We start from the raw sequence: 15,464 nt of genomic DNA, 5'->3' as shown, positions 1-15,464 counted from the left end.
ATGATGAGGGATGCGCTTGAACACCTCTTCGACATCAGTCCCGCTGTCACAACTCTTGGGCTGAGTCCGCACCGCGTACGTCACTCCTCTCTCCATATCCAGATCCCGGAGTGGCGCGCAGAGAGAGCGCGCCACTCCGGCTTGACTACAGCTGTCCTGCGTTGCTCTCTCTTCAACAGCTCGTAGATATCTTCTGAAGCAAAATTCTAAGATCCCACCCTAAGGTCTAAAAGCTTATTCCTTATATATCTTTTTTGCATACAAAAGTTTACCTTTTTGATAAGAGATGTCCCCAATATTTCAAGCGGGAAGACATTTATCTCTTATGTAACTTGTTTTTGAATGATCATATTAATTATTTCTGTTTTTCCAATTGTCATTTTCTCATACCTCAAAAGAAATTTCCCCAATATTTTATTTCATGTGCCCCTCCGGTTTGGGAATTTCCACCATCTTAATATACGAGTGGAAAAACACTAGCTCTTATGTAATTTTTAATGAACCTATTCATCACTGTTATTTTTCTCCCTGTCATAATCTCTCCTTGGATTCTCTCCAAACTTTGACTTCATACAAGCCAGAAGTTAGTGCCCTCCACCATCTCAACACACTCTTCAGGTGCCCCTCTCCGCGGCGCCTTAAGGGATCTACAAAGGACATCCAGCCAATAGCTGAGTGTAAATCATCCACCAACTCTTCTGTAGTCAGTCCTTTGAATCTATCCGAAAACATTTTTGTGCTATAATCAGGAAGGCCCTTAAAGCCTCTTAATCTTCTTTCGGTATTGACATCCCTTCCATTTTCCTTATTTTTGTTTTTCTTTAGCCAGGCATTGTGCCCCTCCCCTGTAGGGTTGGGGTATTCTCAGTCAGAACTTTAACCTTGCTCCTTAAAACCCTAAATCTAAGTCCCCCGACTTGAGACTCCTCTACTGACAAGTATGGCTGCTCATTATCTGTGAACCACATATTTTTCTTCTTACGGGCGTTCTTACTACCACCTCGATGGCGTGTGCAAGGGGTTAACAATGCATTTCTTCTGAACCCATCCCCCGTCAATCTCTCATCAGGGGGGCCTAGGGCCGGGTCCTCGACAATTCCACAATATAGACCGGCTACAGGGTCTGCTGGTTTTCGTAGTTACCCTGCACATAATTAAAAAACATTTCCTTCTTGCTTGGGGAGGTTTTCGGACCCCAAGATATTTTATGACCTGATGCTGTTGAAAACATTTTAATCCCCACTTGGAAATGATGTAGAACTGAGTTTCATGAGTCAAAACAATGAAAATGATTAACGCAATGCACAGTAGTTCTGTCCAAATCTCAGATTTTTTCACCTACTTTGTTTCGTATGTGTAACACTTTATCTATGCCTAAATTATGATAATAAACAACATTCATTTGATATTGTAAATGGTACTTTTGTCAAGTCTCTGAGGCTCATCTCTGGAGTTGTAAAAAGCCTAGAACACTGCAAAATGGGAGAGGGTTGTGCGAAGGGGTTAAAACACTGGGAGTGCAAATGAGGTTGGAAGGAAAGCCAGCATACGCAGGGGGGCCCAGGACTGAGTTTGGGAACTACTGCTCTGACAGAAGGACACGGATAAGACATGGTCCCACAGGTTAAAACATGTTTCCGCCTGGTTTCAAACCGAGGACATTGCTGCCAGTGGTCAGGTATGTAGGTGACTTCTGACGGGCACTGTGATCCCCCTGCTTACGGGCCTTGTTAGCGCAGTAGGCAGCGCGTCAGTCTCATAATCTGAAGGTCGTGAGTTGGATCCTCACACGGGGCATTTAGTTTTTGTTTACCATTACATTACTGGCATTTGGCAGACGCCCTTAACCAGGGAGACATACAGTTGATTAGACTAAGCAGGAGACAATCCTCCCCTGGAGCAATGCAGGGTTAAGGGCCTTGCTCAAGGGCCGAATGGCTATGTAAATCTTATTGTGGTTACACCAGGGATTCGAACCACCGATGTCCCAGTCATGTAAATGGTTGGAATTTATATAGCGCCTTTATCCAAAGCTCTGTACAATTGATGCTGCTCATTCACCCATTCATACACACACTCACACACTCACACACCAACAGCGATTGGCTGCCATGCGAGGCGCCGACCAGCTCGACAGGAGCATTTGGGGGTTAGGTGTCTTGCTCAGGGACACTTCGACACAGCCCAGGCGGGGGATAGAACCGGCAACCCTCCGACTGCCAGACGACTGCTCTTACTGCCTGAGCCACGTCGCCCCCATGTAACTTAACCACTACGCTACAGGCCGCCCTCGCAAAAAGCAGAGGAATGCGATGGCCGGGAATCGAACCCGGGTCAACTGCTTGGAAGGCAGCTATGCTCACCACTATACCACCATCGCACAGGGTTTGCACTGCGCCTGCATGTATACTTCAAAACGGAGCAGATGCAGTAACATTTCAAAAGAGAAATGCCCCAGGTGAGGATGTAAATCACGACCTTCAGATTATGAGACTGACGCGCTACCTACTGCGCTAACGAGGCGCGGTTGCTGATTGTTGCAACTTGCCTGGTAGGACAAAGACACAATATTAAATTAAAGCAAATACAATCATAAAGCCAAATTAGTCTCCTTTACTGGATGAGACATGTGACACTCTTAGCTCCTGCTGCCAGTGGTTAAGTATGTAGGTGACGTTTGATGGGCACTGCGGTCACCCTGGTTACGGGCCTCGTTAGCGCAGTAGGCAGTGCTTCAGTCTCATAATCTGAAGGTCGTGAGTTCGATCCTCACACGGGGCATTAGTTTTCATTTACCTGGTCGGGTGAACATGTACAGTACCTGGTTAATGCCTTGCACTGGGCATGGGCCCTGTTTCATACACGCCGCTAACTCGGTTAGCCCGATTAGATTGTTGTTGTTTTGGGATAAAGACAGGATGTTCGGCTTCATGAAGAGATTCCACAATGTAGACGGGCTACAGGGTCTGCTGGTTTTCGTAGTTACCCTGCACATAATGAAAAAACATTTCCTTCTTGCTTGGGGAGGTTTTCGGACCCCAAGATATTTTATGACCTGATGCTGTTGAAAACATTTTAATCCCCACTTGGAAATGATGTAGAACTGAGTCAAAACAATGAAAATGATTTACCACAATGCACAGTAGTTCTGTCCAAATCTCAGGTTTTTTCACCTACTTTGTTTCGTAAGTGTAACACGTCATTTACGCCTAAATTTCTAAATTATGATAATAAACAACATTCATTTGATCTTGTAAATGGTACTTTTGTCAAGTCTCTGAGGCTCATCTCTGGAGTTGTAAAAAGCCTAGAACACTGCAAAATGGGAGAGGGTTGCGCGAAGGGGTTAAAACACTGGTATTGCAAATGAGGTTGGAAGGAAAGCCAGCATACGCAGGGGGGCCCAGGACTGAGTTTGGGAACCACTGCTCTGACAGAAGGACACGGATAAAACATGGTCCAACAGGTTAAAACATGTTTCCGCCCGGTTTCGAACCGAGGACCTTTCGCGTGTTAGGCGAACGTGATAACCACTACACTACGGAAACCTTGATGCACCATGGCACATTTAGCCTGCCCAAATCGGTATGGTCAGATGACTGGGTGAGAGCAGATATGATGCTGCCAGTGGTTAAGTATGTAGGTGACGTTTGACGGGCACTGCGATCACCCTGGTTACGGGCCTCGTTAGCGCAGTAGGTAGCGCGTCAGTCTCATAATCTGAAGGTCGTGAGTTCGATCCTCACACGGGGCATTGGTTTTCGTTTACTGGGTCTAGTGAACATTACTTGCAGTACTTGGTTAATGCCTTGCACTGGGCATGGAGCCTATTTCATTTAAATCGCTAACTTGATTCACCTGATTAGATTGTTGACATTTCGGTATAATTGTTTTTACAATCGCTGAGACAACAGTGTCTTAAGCACAAACCTACACAACCCCAGGTTAAGTTTGTGGGATGACATGTAACACGTATGTAGCCTGTATAAACCACCTGGCGAAACCACATCCAGACTGCAGAAATTAGCTAAAACATCAGATAATAGTGTCACACAAGTTGTACTGATCACCAGCAACAAATAACATGTTTACACATTTACCACATACGGCATGAACTGAACCTCAAGTTGGCAAGAGTAGTCCTGTGAGCTAGGGAGATCAGAGACGTCACGGCTGAAAGTTTTAATGATGGTCAGCAAACAGGAAAAGTCCTGATCTCAGAAAAAATTGTGATAAACAATATCCACAATTAACATCAATATGTGAGCGGAAGTATTTTGATTTTGCAAATGAATGAATGAATAATTTTAAAAATGAATAGAGCCTAAATGGGGAAACTGGCTTTTTGAGCAGAAATCACAGATATCAGCAGGGGCCGACATTAGGGCTTCAGAGGGGTCTTAGTACATTTTGTATGTTCCTATATGTACAAAAATGACCGAGATATCAGTCTGACTCCACTTCAAAGTGTGAACACACCCAAAAGACACCCTTAAACAGGTCAAAGGTTAAAAACGTGTTTCCGCCCGGTTTCGAACCGGGGACCTTTCGCGTGTGAGGCGAACGTGATAACCACTACACTACGGAAACCTTGACAGTTCAGGGCCTGCACACAAGGTGGGTAATGATTGAACCTCAGAAAGCAAACACCACATTGGCAAGAGTGATCCTGTAGGCGAGAGAGGACAGAGAGCTTACCTCCGATAATTTTAATGATGTTTAGTCAGTAAAAAGTCAAAATTCCTGTCGACCCACCAAAGAAATTTCACACAGAAAAAAACCTGTTGTATTATATGATAGTTATGACACCAATATTATATCAGAAGTTGTTAGTAGTAAAATTGTGATAGAGAGAATAAGACTTAGGCAGGCTACCACAGCAATGATTGGAGGCATCACATATTGAACTTGTATAAAATAGAGACGATGTCATTCATTAGGGTCGGAACAGAGTTCAGGACTACCACACAACAGTGCCCGTCTTTCACAATTACTGTCAATACTGCATTCTTAATTCTTAATGTTTAATTTATACCTTGCTCAGTCAGTATTCACCAAAATCCACATTTTCCGGGGAAAACTGCAGAAGTGCAAGTGCGCCATCTGGCGGTAAAAACAAAAATCTGAATCTGCAAACCGCCCATGACACGAATAAAAACAGACGATTTATATCCAATGCAGAAAGTACTCAAATGTATCATTTGCATAGATAGGGTTAGGTATGTTAAACAAAACAGCTTGCCAACTAAACCTTAATAAGATCCAGATTGATAACCTACTCATAAACCTCAGTGACAAAAGGAACCGTAGATTCTATATGCAGCAAACCAAATGCAACTTAACACTTTACGTTAAATGTACGAGGCTGCAGCAAATGTTGCATGAGCACAATACATTTCCCTGGACAACCATGAAACAAACAGATCAGCCACTAGAGGACGCCATTGTATAGACCGCGGAACGGGCGAGGTATGATGAAGTGCATGTTTACTAAACCAGGTAAACGAATACAAATGCCCCGTGTGAGGATCGAACTCACGACCTTCAGATTATGAGACTGACGCGCTACCTACTGCGCTAACGAGGCTGACGTCTCGCGGCACCACAGTACCGGTCAAACCAGTCCAACACCATACTTGACCATTGGAAGCACCAGTTATTGGTGTCACACAAGTTGCAACTGATCACCAGCAACAATTAACATCTTACTCATCTACCACATTATGATGCGCATGATATTAAAGCAAGTCGCTTTAAATTTAAATTACCTTGTGTTAACAAACGTTATCTTATTTGAACCCCATAGACCTGTGCTGATACTAGAAGTGAACACTCCCATTGTTCGCCACTAGAGAGCGCTCTGACGCAGACAAACAGACGCCACTCACGAATGTGCGAGTGAACAATGCTAACTTAACATCTGTCTACTCGTTAAAAACAAACATGTAACAGTTAGTGCATCTAGCACTTTATATCACATGAAATGTCGCAACAGAGATACCCGCATACCCTGTCTGTCAAATTACGATTAAACCGAAGAATCGAAACCTACATCGAGTAATGCATGACCAATTATAAATTAGCTGGGCTAGCTAGCTTTTTTCTATTCAGTGTAGCTTTTTCTATTCTATTCACCTGATTTGACTAATTAGCTTATTATCTGAACCAAGCAGGTTAAATAATTAACTGTTAGTGAAATCAGGTGGTGTAGCGCACGGTAGGAGCACATTGTAAAAACACTGCGACCTGCAGGACGTGGAGTTGAGTAGCATGTACGTGTTAGCTAGTTCGGCTATTCGTTTCGAAAGTTCCAGCTTGTATAAGGATATTAAAGGTAACCTTAACTTTTATTCCTTTTTAATGAGATAGCTAACATCGGCAATATTCTAATCTCAGAATGTACTTACTGTCGGTATATTTTCACTTTCGGCGCTAGCTATGAACAGATCGTTCGCATTCCCTCAGTTTAGACTCTACTGCGTCATCACTGGACAAAAAACGCGTTTTTTCTCCTCTCCCTTAAGCTCGATTCTCCATTGGTGGAAAAGTTTGGGAAGCACCGGACCGTTTATTTGCTCAAATTTCATTCTATATACCGTTTATGAAACCGTGTATGAAAATGGAGATTCTTGAAATGCACACAATTATTTCTTAATCAACCACAAGTCGTAAATATACATACACTGTGCAGTTTTATAATAATTTATGGAAAAAAAAAAAAAGAGTACTTATAAAACCTACGGATTGCCGCAATTGCCCAATCAGATCATGTATCCACATCAAAATTCTCAAAAAATAAACCAATCACTTCCTTGATGTCTAATGGATAAGACAAGCAGAATTTACCTTGCGAGCTAGCTGGGAGCTAGCAGGAAAAGACTCCAGCTATTATCTTTGCCAGAGGTGGATGCACCAAGAACTAAAGCAGGCCGTGGTAACTCACTAAAAGTGAGAATTTTTTTTGCATTTGGCTGATCAATAAATGGGGCAATAACTTTTTCCCCCCATGTCAAATAAAGAATGCTTGCGAGTTGTGAAAATGAAACACTTCATTGTCTTGGTGTACTACACCAGGCCATTCTGCTTTCACTTGCATTCAGATAGCTAAGTCAACTTCGGGAACTGATACGTTAAACAGGTACAATAGGTAAGATTTCTGTGTTAAAACATTGTTTCAAGACCACTGTGAAACTCTTCCTATCGTTGTTGACATGTTGACTCACCCTATGCCTATGTTTATAGTCCTTAAACTTGGGTTCGAAATATGGACAGACACTCTGTACCAAAACATTGTACAGCTGTACAATAAGTGTGGGGGCGGGGAGGTTTCCAACATCAGGGCGTTGACAGAGAAGGGGGAGGAATAAAGTGTTGTGGTCTGAGGGTGTTTGCTACTGCAATTCCTCTCTTGACTGTTAGAAGTCCAAAATTACCTATTGTACCTTTAACCTTTAACACAATCACTATAATACATGAGTAAAATACACAGAATTGATCCAATGGTGTACGAGGCACTAATACATCCACTATATAAAGCAAAATTGTTCTTAGCCTGGCCTGTAGCGTTGTGTTTAAGGTATCCGACTGGGACCCGCAAAGTCAATGGTTCGATACCCGGTGTAGCCACAATAAGATCTGCAAAGAGGTTGGGCCCTTGACCCTGCATTGCTCCAGCGGAGGATTGTCTCCTGCTTACTCTAAGCAACTGTATGTCGCTCTGGATGAGAACCAAAATGCCATTAATGCAATGTATAATCTATACCAGGGACACTCAAATCTGGCTTTTACCAGTCTTGAGGGGTAATGTGTCCTCTGCATTTAACCCATCCTAGTTACTTAGGTGCAGTGGGCAGCCACAGTGCAGCACCCGGGGACCAACTCCAGTTCTGAGGCCAGTGCCTTGGTCAAGGGCAACAGCAGGAGAAATCCATGGATTTCATTCTTCCCCTCTTATCAGGTCTCATTTAGGCCTAGAACACCAGGCAGGTTCCCTGGCCAATCAGTGGCAATAATCAATCAATTAACTATCCGGTCCAAAGAAATCCAGCAGCACAACTGGCAATGAGGGCCAAATTTGAATATCCCCGCTCTAGACTGAAACAGAAAGCTTATTGTCACTGGTTAAATAAGTACCCCGCCCCTACCAAAAATGTTCAGATGTGAGAGAGGGCATGGGTGAGTGTGTGTCTGTATGGTTTGTTTGGGGAGTTGGGTTTATAGTACTGTGCAGAAGTCTGAGGTACCCTAGACTTTATTATATATATGGTTTTTTTTTTGTGTGTGCTCGTATAAAAGAACACATTTGAGATTTCCAAATATTCATTTTCCAAAAGATTTAATTTTACAGAGATATTTTTGTATTTAATTAAAACATGCAACATATCACTGTAAGCAATTTACTACTTTTTATATTAAAAACTTGATCAAGGCTGTCTGAGATTAGAAGCAAGGAGCCAACCAAAGTCTGCAGAAGAACTGTGGCAAGTTCTCCAACATGCTTGGAACAACCTCCCTGCTGACTGTCTTAGCCAACGCTGTCCTGCAGTTCTGTATCTCAGAGAAGTGAGGCTGTTTTAATGCCAAATGGCGGCCTGTAGCATAATGGTTAAAGTGAATGACTGGGACACACAAGATTAGTAGTTCTAATCCCGGTGTAGCCACAATAAGATCCACACAGCCGTTGGGCCCTTAACCCTGCATTACTCCGGGGGAAGCTTGTCTCCTCCATCCCTCCATCCATTTTCACCCGCTTATCTGGAGTCGGGTCGCGGTGGCAGTAGGCTAAGCTGGGTATTCCAGGCATCCCTCTCCCCAGCAACGCATTCCAGCTCCTCCTGGAGATCCTGAGGCGTTCCCAGGCCTCATATATAATCTCTCCAGCGGGTTCTGGGTCTACCTCGGGGTCTCCGCCCAGTTGGACGAGCCCGGAAAACCTCCAAAGGGAGGCGCCCGGGAGGCATCCTGATCAGATGCCCAAACCACCTCAATTGGCTCCTTTCGACGCGAAGGAGCAGCGGCTCTATTCCGATCTCCCTCCGGATGTCCAAGCTCCTCACCCCAATTCTGAGGTCACCAAACCAGACACTCTCCTCACCTTGGCTGCGCCTTGAGATCCTGTCCATGAATGTCACAAACAGGACCGGTGACAAGGGGCAACCTTGGCTGAGTCCAACACCCACTGAAAACGTGCTTGACTTTGTGCCGAGGATGTGGACACAGCTCTCACTTTGGTTATACAGGGACCGGATGGCTCGTAACAACGGCCCCGGTACCCCATACTCCCGCAGTACCCCCTACAGGGTTCCCCGGGGGACACGGTCGAAAGCCTTCTCCAAGTCCACAAAGCACATGTGGACTGGATGGGCAAACTCTCATGACCCCGCCAGCAACCCCGCCAAGGTAAAGAGCTGGTCCACTGTTCCACAACCAGGACGGAAGCCACATTGCTCCTCTTGAATCCGAGGTTCGACCATTGGTCAGAGCCTCCTTTCCAGCACCCTAGAGTAAGCTTTCCCGGGGAGGCTGAGGAGTGTGATACCCCGATAATTGGAGCACTCCATCCGGTCCCCCTTCTTGAAAATGGGGATCACCACCCCGGTCTGCCACTCTGCAGGTACTGTCCCCGACCTCCACGCGACATTGAAGAGGCGTGTCAGCCAAGACAGCCCAACAATGTCCAGAGCCTTCAGCATCTCAGGGCGAATCTCATCCACACCCAGCGACCAGTGCTGTGCGTGGAGGTGAGCCCAACTATATCTAGTTGGTACTGCTCCGCCTCCCGCACTAGCTCCGGTTCCTTCCCCACCAGAGATGTGATGTTCCACGTCCCCAGAACCAGTCTGCGACGCCGAGGATCAGCATGCCCGGATCCCCGCCTTTGCCTACTGCCCGTTGGGCAAAGCACCCGACTCCGATGCTGACCCCTGCAGGTGGTAAGCACACAGGGCGGCAACCCCACGTGACCAATTCGGGCTGTGCCCGGCCGGGCCCCATGGGATAAGGCCCGGCCACCAGACGCTCGCCGACGAGCTCCCCTCCCGGGTCTGGCTCGAGAAGGGGAGACCCTAACGCTATTGCCCCCGACAACATAGCTCCCAGGATCACCGGGACACTCAAACCCCTCCACCACGTTAAGGTGGCGATTCCTTGTCTCCTGCTTAGTCTAATCAACTGTACATCGCTCTGGATTAGAGCATCTGCCAAATGCCAATAATGTTACGTAATGTAATGGTCACAAAAAATATTGATTTGATTCAGTCTTTTAACTATTCTGCCAAATTCCTAAAATGTAATGTAAAATGTAATGTAAAAATTCATTGAATTACTTTTGAAAGAATCCTATCGATACATAATGTTACACAAGTGCCTAAGACTTTTGCACAGTACTGTAGGTGTAGTGGTACAGAGGTACAGGGGGGCCATTCTGGGTTGGTTCCCCGTGGGACAGAAACGTCGGATCAGCAGAAGAGGCAGGGAGGACCGACTCACTACCTGGGCTTCAGACATCAGCTTTAATGGATAAACAATAGATGAAAAACTCACTGAATACTGTACCTTTATACTTCAATCAACTGATCATGCTCATAATGAATAATTCCATTTTATTTACGTATCATATACACAGATAAGCCAAAGCATAATGACCACTCACAGATGAAGCAAATCACGTTGATTATCTCAAAACAACGGCCCATGTCAAGATCTGGGATATATTAGACGGTAAGCAAACGGTTGGCTCTTGTAGTCGACATGTTGGATGCGGGAGGAATGGGTAGACGCAAAGACCTGAGCGACTTTGACAGGGGCCAAATCGTTATGGTCAGAAGACTGGGTCGGAGCATATCTGATGCTGCCAGTGGTCAGGTATGTAGGTGACTTCTGACAGGCACTGTGGTCGCCCTGGTTACGGGCCTTGTTAGCGCAGTAGGCAGCGAGTCAGTCTCATAATCTGAAGGCCGTGAGTTTGATCCTCACACGGGGCATTTGGTTTTTGTTTACCAATACATTACATTACATTACTGTAATGTATCCAGTGATGTACAGTTGATTAGACTAAGCAGGAGACAATCCTCCCCTGGAGCAATGCAGGGTTAAGGGTCTTGCTCAAGGGCCCAACGGCTATGTAGATCTTATTGTGGTTACACCAGGGATGTCCCAGTCATGTAAATGGTTGGCATTTTTATAGCGCCTTTACCCAAAGCGCTGTACAATTGATGCTTCTCATTCACCCATTCATACACACACTCACACACCAACGGTGATTGGCTGCCATGCAAGGCGCCAACCAGCTCGACAGGAGCATTTGGGGGTTAGGTGTCTTGCTCAGGGACACTTCAACACAGCCCAGGCGGTGGATAGAACCGGCAACCCTCCGACTGCCAGACGACTGCTCTTACTGCCTGAGCCACGTCGCCCCCATGTAACTTAACCACTACGCTACAGGCCGCCCTCGCAAAAAGCAGAGGAATGCGATGGCCGGGAATCGAACCCAGGTCAACTGCTTGGAAGGCAGCTATGCTCACCACTATACCACCATCGCACAGGGTTTGCACTTCGCCTGCATGTATACTTCAAAACGGAGCAGATGCAGTAACATTTCTAAACAGAAATGCCCCATGTGAGGATGTAACTCACGACCTTCAGATTAAGAGACTGACGCGCTACCTTCTGCGCTAACGAGGCGCTGTTGCTGATTGTCACAGCTTGCCGGGTAGGACAAAGACACCACAATATTAAATAAAAGCAAATACAATAAAAAGCTAAATTAGTCTCCTTCGCTGGATGAGACATGTGACACTGTTAGCTCCTGCTGCCAGTGGTCAGGTATGTTGGTGACATTTGATGGGCACTGCGATCACCCTTGTCCCGGGCCTCGTTAGCGCAGTAGGCAGCGCGTCAGTCTCATAATCTGAAGGTCGTGAGTTCGATCCTCACACGGGGCATTAGTTTTCATTTACCTGGTCGGGTGAACATGTACAGTACCTGGTTAATGCCTTGCACTGGGCATGGGCCCTGTTTCATACACGCCGCTAACTCGGTTAGCCCGATTAGATTGTTGTTGTTTTGGGATAAAGACAGGATGTTCGGCTTCATGAAGAGATTCCACAATATAGACGGGCTACAGGGTCTGCTGGTTTTCTTGGTTGCACATAATGAAAAAACATTTCCTTCTTGCTTGGGGAGGTTTTCGGACCCCAAGATATTTTATGACCTGATGCTGTTGAAAACATTTTAATCCCCACTTGGAAATGATGTAGAATTGAGTTTCATGAGTCAAAACAATGAAAATGATGTACCGCAATGCACAGTAGTTCTGTCCAAATCTCAGGTTTTTTCACCTACTTTGTTTCGTATGTGTAGCACTTTATTTATGCCTAAATTATGATAATAAACAACATTCATTTGATCTTGTAAATGGTACTTTTGTCAAGTCTGTGAGGCTCATCTCTGGAGTTGTAAAGCCTAAAACACTGCAAAATGGGTGAGGGTTGCGCGAAGGGGTTAAAACACTGGGAGTGCAAATGAGGTTGGAAGGAAAGCCAGAATACGCAGGGGGGCCCAGGACTGAGTTTGGGAACCACTGCTCTGACAGAAGGACACGGATAAAACATGGTCCAACAGGTTAAAACCTGTTTCCGCCCGGTTTCGAACCGAGGACCTTTCGCGTGTTAGGCGAACGTGATAACCACTACACTACGGAAACCTTGATGCACCATGGCACATTTAGCCTGCCCAAATCGGTACGGTCAGATGACTGGGTGAGAGCAGATCTGATGCTGCCAGTGGTTAAGTATGTATTAGGTGACGTTTGATGGGCACTGTGGTCGCCCTGGTTACGGGCCTCGTTAGCGCAGTAGGTAGCGCGTCAGTCTCATAATCTGAAGGTCGTGAGTTCGATCCTCACACGGGGCATTGGTTTTCGTTTACTGGGTCTAGTGAACATTACTTGCAGTACTTGGTTAATGCCTTGCACTGGGCATGGAGCCTATTTCATTTAAATCGCTAACTTGATTCACCTGATTAGATTGTTGACATTTCGGTATAATTGTTTTTACAATCGCTGAGACAACAGTGTCTTAAGCACAAACCTACACAACCCCAGGTTAAGTTTGTGGGATGACATGTAACACGTATGTAGCCTGTATAAACCACCTGGCGAAACCACATCCAGACTGCAGAAATTAGCTAAAACATCAGATAATAGTGTCACACAAGTTGTACTGATCACCAGCAACAAATAACATGTTTACACATTTACCACATACGGCATGAACTGAACCTCAAGTTGGCAAGAGTAGTCCTGAGCTAGGGAGATCAGAGACGTCACGGCTGAAAGTTTTAATGATGGTCAGCAAACAGGAAAAGTCCTGATCTCAGAAAAAAGAGAGCCTAAATGGGGAAACTGGCTTTTTGAGCAGAAATCACAGATATCAGCAGGGGCCGACATTAGGGCTTCAGAGGGGTCTTATACATTTTGTATGTTCCTATATGTACAAAAATGACCGAGATATCAGTCTGACTCCACTTCAAAGTGTGAACACACCCAAAAGACACCCTTAAACAGGTCAAAGGTTAAAAACATGTTTCCGCCCGGTTTCGAACCGGGGACCTTTCGCGTGTGAGGCGAACGTGATAACCACTACACTACGGAAACCTTGACAGTCCAGGGCCTGCACACAAGGTGGGTAATGATTGAACCTCAGAAAGCAAACACCACATTGGCAAGAGTAATCCTGTGGGCAAGTGAGGACAGAGAGCTTCCCTCCGATAATTTTCATGATGTTGTATTATATGATAGTTATGACATCAATATTATATCAGAACTTGTTAGTAGTAAAATTGTTATAGAGAGAATAAGACTTAGGCAGGCACCAGGACAATGATTGGAGGCATCACATATTGAACTATAAAATAGAGACGATGTCATTCATTAGGGTCGGAACAGAGACAAAATATAATCCGTAGTGTTCAGGACTACCATACAACAGTGCCTGCATTCTTAATTCTTAATGTTTAATTTATACCTTGCTCAGTCAGTATTCACCAAAATCCACATTTTCCGGGGAAAACTGCAGAAGTGCAAGTGCGCCATCTGGCGGTAAACACAAAAATTTGAATCTGCAAACCGCCCGTCACACGAATAAAAACAGACGATTTATATCCAATGCAGAAAGTACTCAAATGTGTCATTTGCATAGCTAGGGTTAGGTATGTTAAACAAAACAGCTTGCCAACTAAAGGTTAATAAGATCCAGATTGATAACCAGCTCATAAACCTCAGAGACAAAAGGAACCGTAGATTATATATGCAGCAAACCAAATGCAATTTAACACTTTACGTTAAATGTACGAGGCTGCAGCAAATGTTGCATGAGCACAATACATTTCCCTGGACAACCATGAAACAAACAGATCAGCCACTAGAGGACGCCATTGTATAGACCGCGGAACGGGCGAGGCATGAAGTGCATGTTTACTAAACCAGGTAAACGAAAACAAATGCCCCGTGTGAGGATCGAACTCACGACCTTCAGATTATGAGACTGACGCGCTACCTACTGCGCTAACGAGGCTGACGTCCCGCGGAACCACAGTGCCAGTCAAACCAGTCCAACACCATACTTGACCATTGGAAGCACCAGTTATTGGTGTCACACAACTGATCACCAGCAACAATTAACATCTTACTCATTTACCACATTATGAATAGCGCATGATATTAAAGCAAGTCGCTTTAAATTTAAATTACCTCGTGTTAACAAACGTTCTTATTTGAACCCTCTGGACCTGTGCTGATACTTGTAGTGAACACTCCCATTATTTGCCACTAGAGAGCGCTCTGACGCAGACAAACAGACGCCACTCACGAATGTGCGAGTGAACAATGCTAACTTGACATCTCTGTCTACTCGTTAAAAACAAACATGTAACTGTTAATGCATCTAGCACTTTATATCACATGAAGTGTCGCAATAGAGATACCCGCATACCCTGTCTGTCTAATTACGATTAAACCGAAGAATCAAAACCTACATCGAGTAATGCATGACCAATTATAACTTAGCTAGGCTAGCTAGCTTTTTCTGTTCAGTGTAGGCCCACAGGAACGGTGGTTCGACTTTGTGAGAACCAAAAGGCCTAGTTCTGTCATTATTCCCAGTATTTCAAATATGAATAAATTAGAATACTCAGCTGCAAACAAGCAAAGGTTAGTTATTGTCACGTCAGCTAACGTTACGTTGACGAAACCGAAACTGATGTTCCATACCAACCAAATGATAATTAGCTAGCCCTAAGTTAAGATAGGTATTGGCTAAATAAATACTAGCTTGATAACTTAGGCATCCTAGACAAGCTAGACTAACGAAGTATAAAATTGTATTTACAGTAAGTTATCGAGCTATCGAGGTTCAGGATCCATAACTTGGTATCATGCAGCTACCATTGCTGCAGGCATTTGCTTC

At 44.9% G+C, this 15,464-nt stretch overlaps 9 non-coding genes across 9 annotated transcripts; 5 read left to right on the top strand and 4 right to left on the bottom strand.

The window, feature by feature from the left end:
• Window positions 1-1,724: 1,724 nt before the first annotated feature.
• Window positions 1,725-1,797, top strand: trnam-cau (transfer RNA methionine (anticodon CAU)). The gene has a single exon. It is a non-coding gene; the product is annotated as a tRNA-Met (tRNA).
• Window positions 1,798-2,708: 911 nt separating this feature from the next.
• On the top strand, window positions 2,709-2,781 carry trnam-cau (transfer RNA methionine (anticodon CAU)). Its single transcript has one exon. It is a non-coding gene; the product is annotated as a tRNA-Met (tRNA).
• A 900-nt stretch (window positions 2,782-3,681) lies between these two features.
• Window positions 3,682-3,754, top strand: trnam-cau (transfer RNA methionine (anticodon CAU)). The gene has a single exon. It is a non-coding gene; the product is annotated as a tRNA-Met (tRNA).
• Window positions 3,755-4,517: 763 nt separating this feature from the next.
• trnav-cac (transfer RNA valine (anticodon CAC)) lies at window positions 4,518-4,590 on the bottom strand. Its single transcript has one exon. It is a non-coding gene; the product is annotated as a tRNA-Val (tRNA).
• A 924-nt stretch (window positions 4,591-5,514) lies between these two features.
• trnam-cau (transfer RNA methionine (anticodon CAU)) lies at window positions 5,515-5,587 on the bottom strand. The gene has a single exon. It is a non-coding gene; the product is annotated as a tRNA-Met (tRNA).
• A 6,282-nt stretch (window positions 5,588-11,869) lies between these two features.
• On the top strand, window positions 11,870-11,942 carry trnam-cau (transfer RNA methionine (anticodon CAU)). Its single transcript has one exon. It is a non-coding gene; the product is annotated as a tRNA-Met (tRNA).
• An 897-nt stretch (window positions 11,943-12,839) lies between these two features.
• On the top strand, window positions 12,840-12,912 carry trnam-cau (transfer RNA methionine (anticodon CAU)). Its single transcript has one exon. It is a non-coding gene; the product is annotated as a tRNA-Met (tRNA).
• Window positions 12,913-13,581: 669 nt separating this feature from the next.
• Window positions 13,582-13,654, bottom strand: trnav-cac (transfer RNA valine (anticodon CAC)). The gene has a single exon. It is a non-coding gene; the product is annotated as a tRNA-Val (tRNA).
• An 846-nt stretch (window positions 13,655-14,500) lies between these two features.
• Window positions 14,501-14,573, bottom strand: trnam-cau (transfer RNA methionine (anticodon CAU)). The gene has a single exon. It is a non-coding gene; the product is annotated as a tRNA-Met (tRNA).
• Between the last annotated feature and the right edge of the window lie 891 nt (window positions 14,574-15,464).

Source organism: Conger conger, chromosome 3 (genome assembly GCF_963514075.1).
Source record: "Conger conger chromosome 3, fConCon1.1, whole genome shotgun sequence".
Classification (NCBI taxonomy): Eukaryota; Metazoa; Chordata; class Actinopteri; order Anguilliformes; family Congridae; genus Conger; species Conger conger.
Note: the sequence above shows the minus strand (reverse complement) of the source record. Positions and strands in the feature narration are given on the sequence as shown.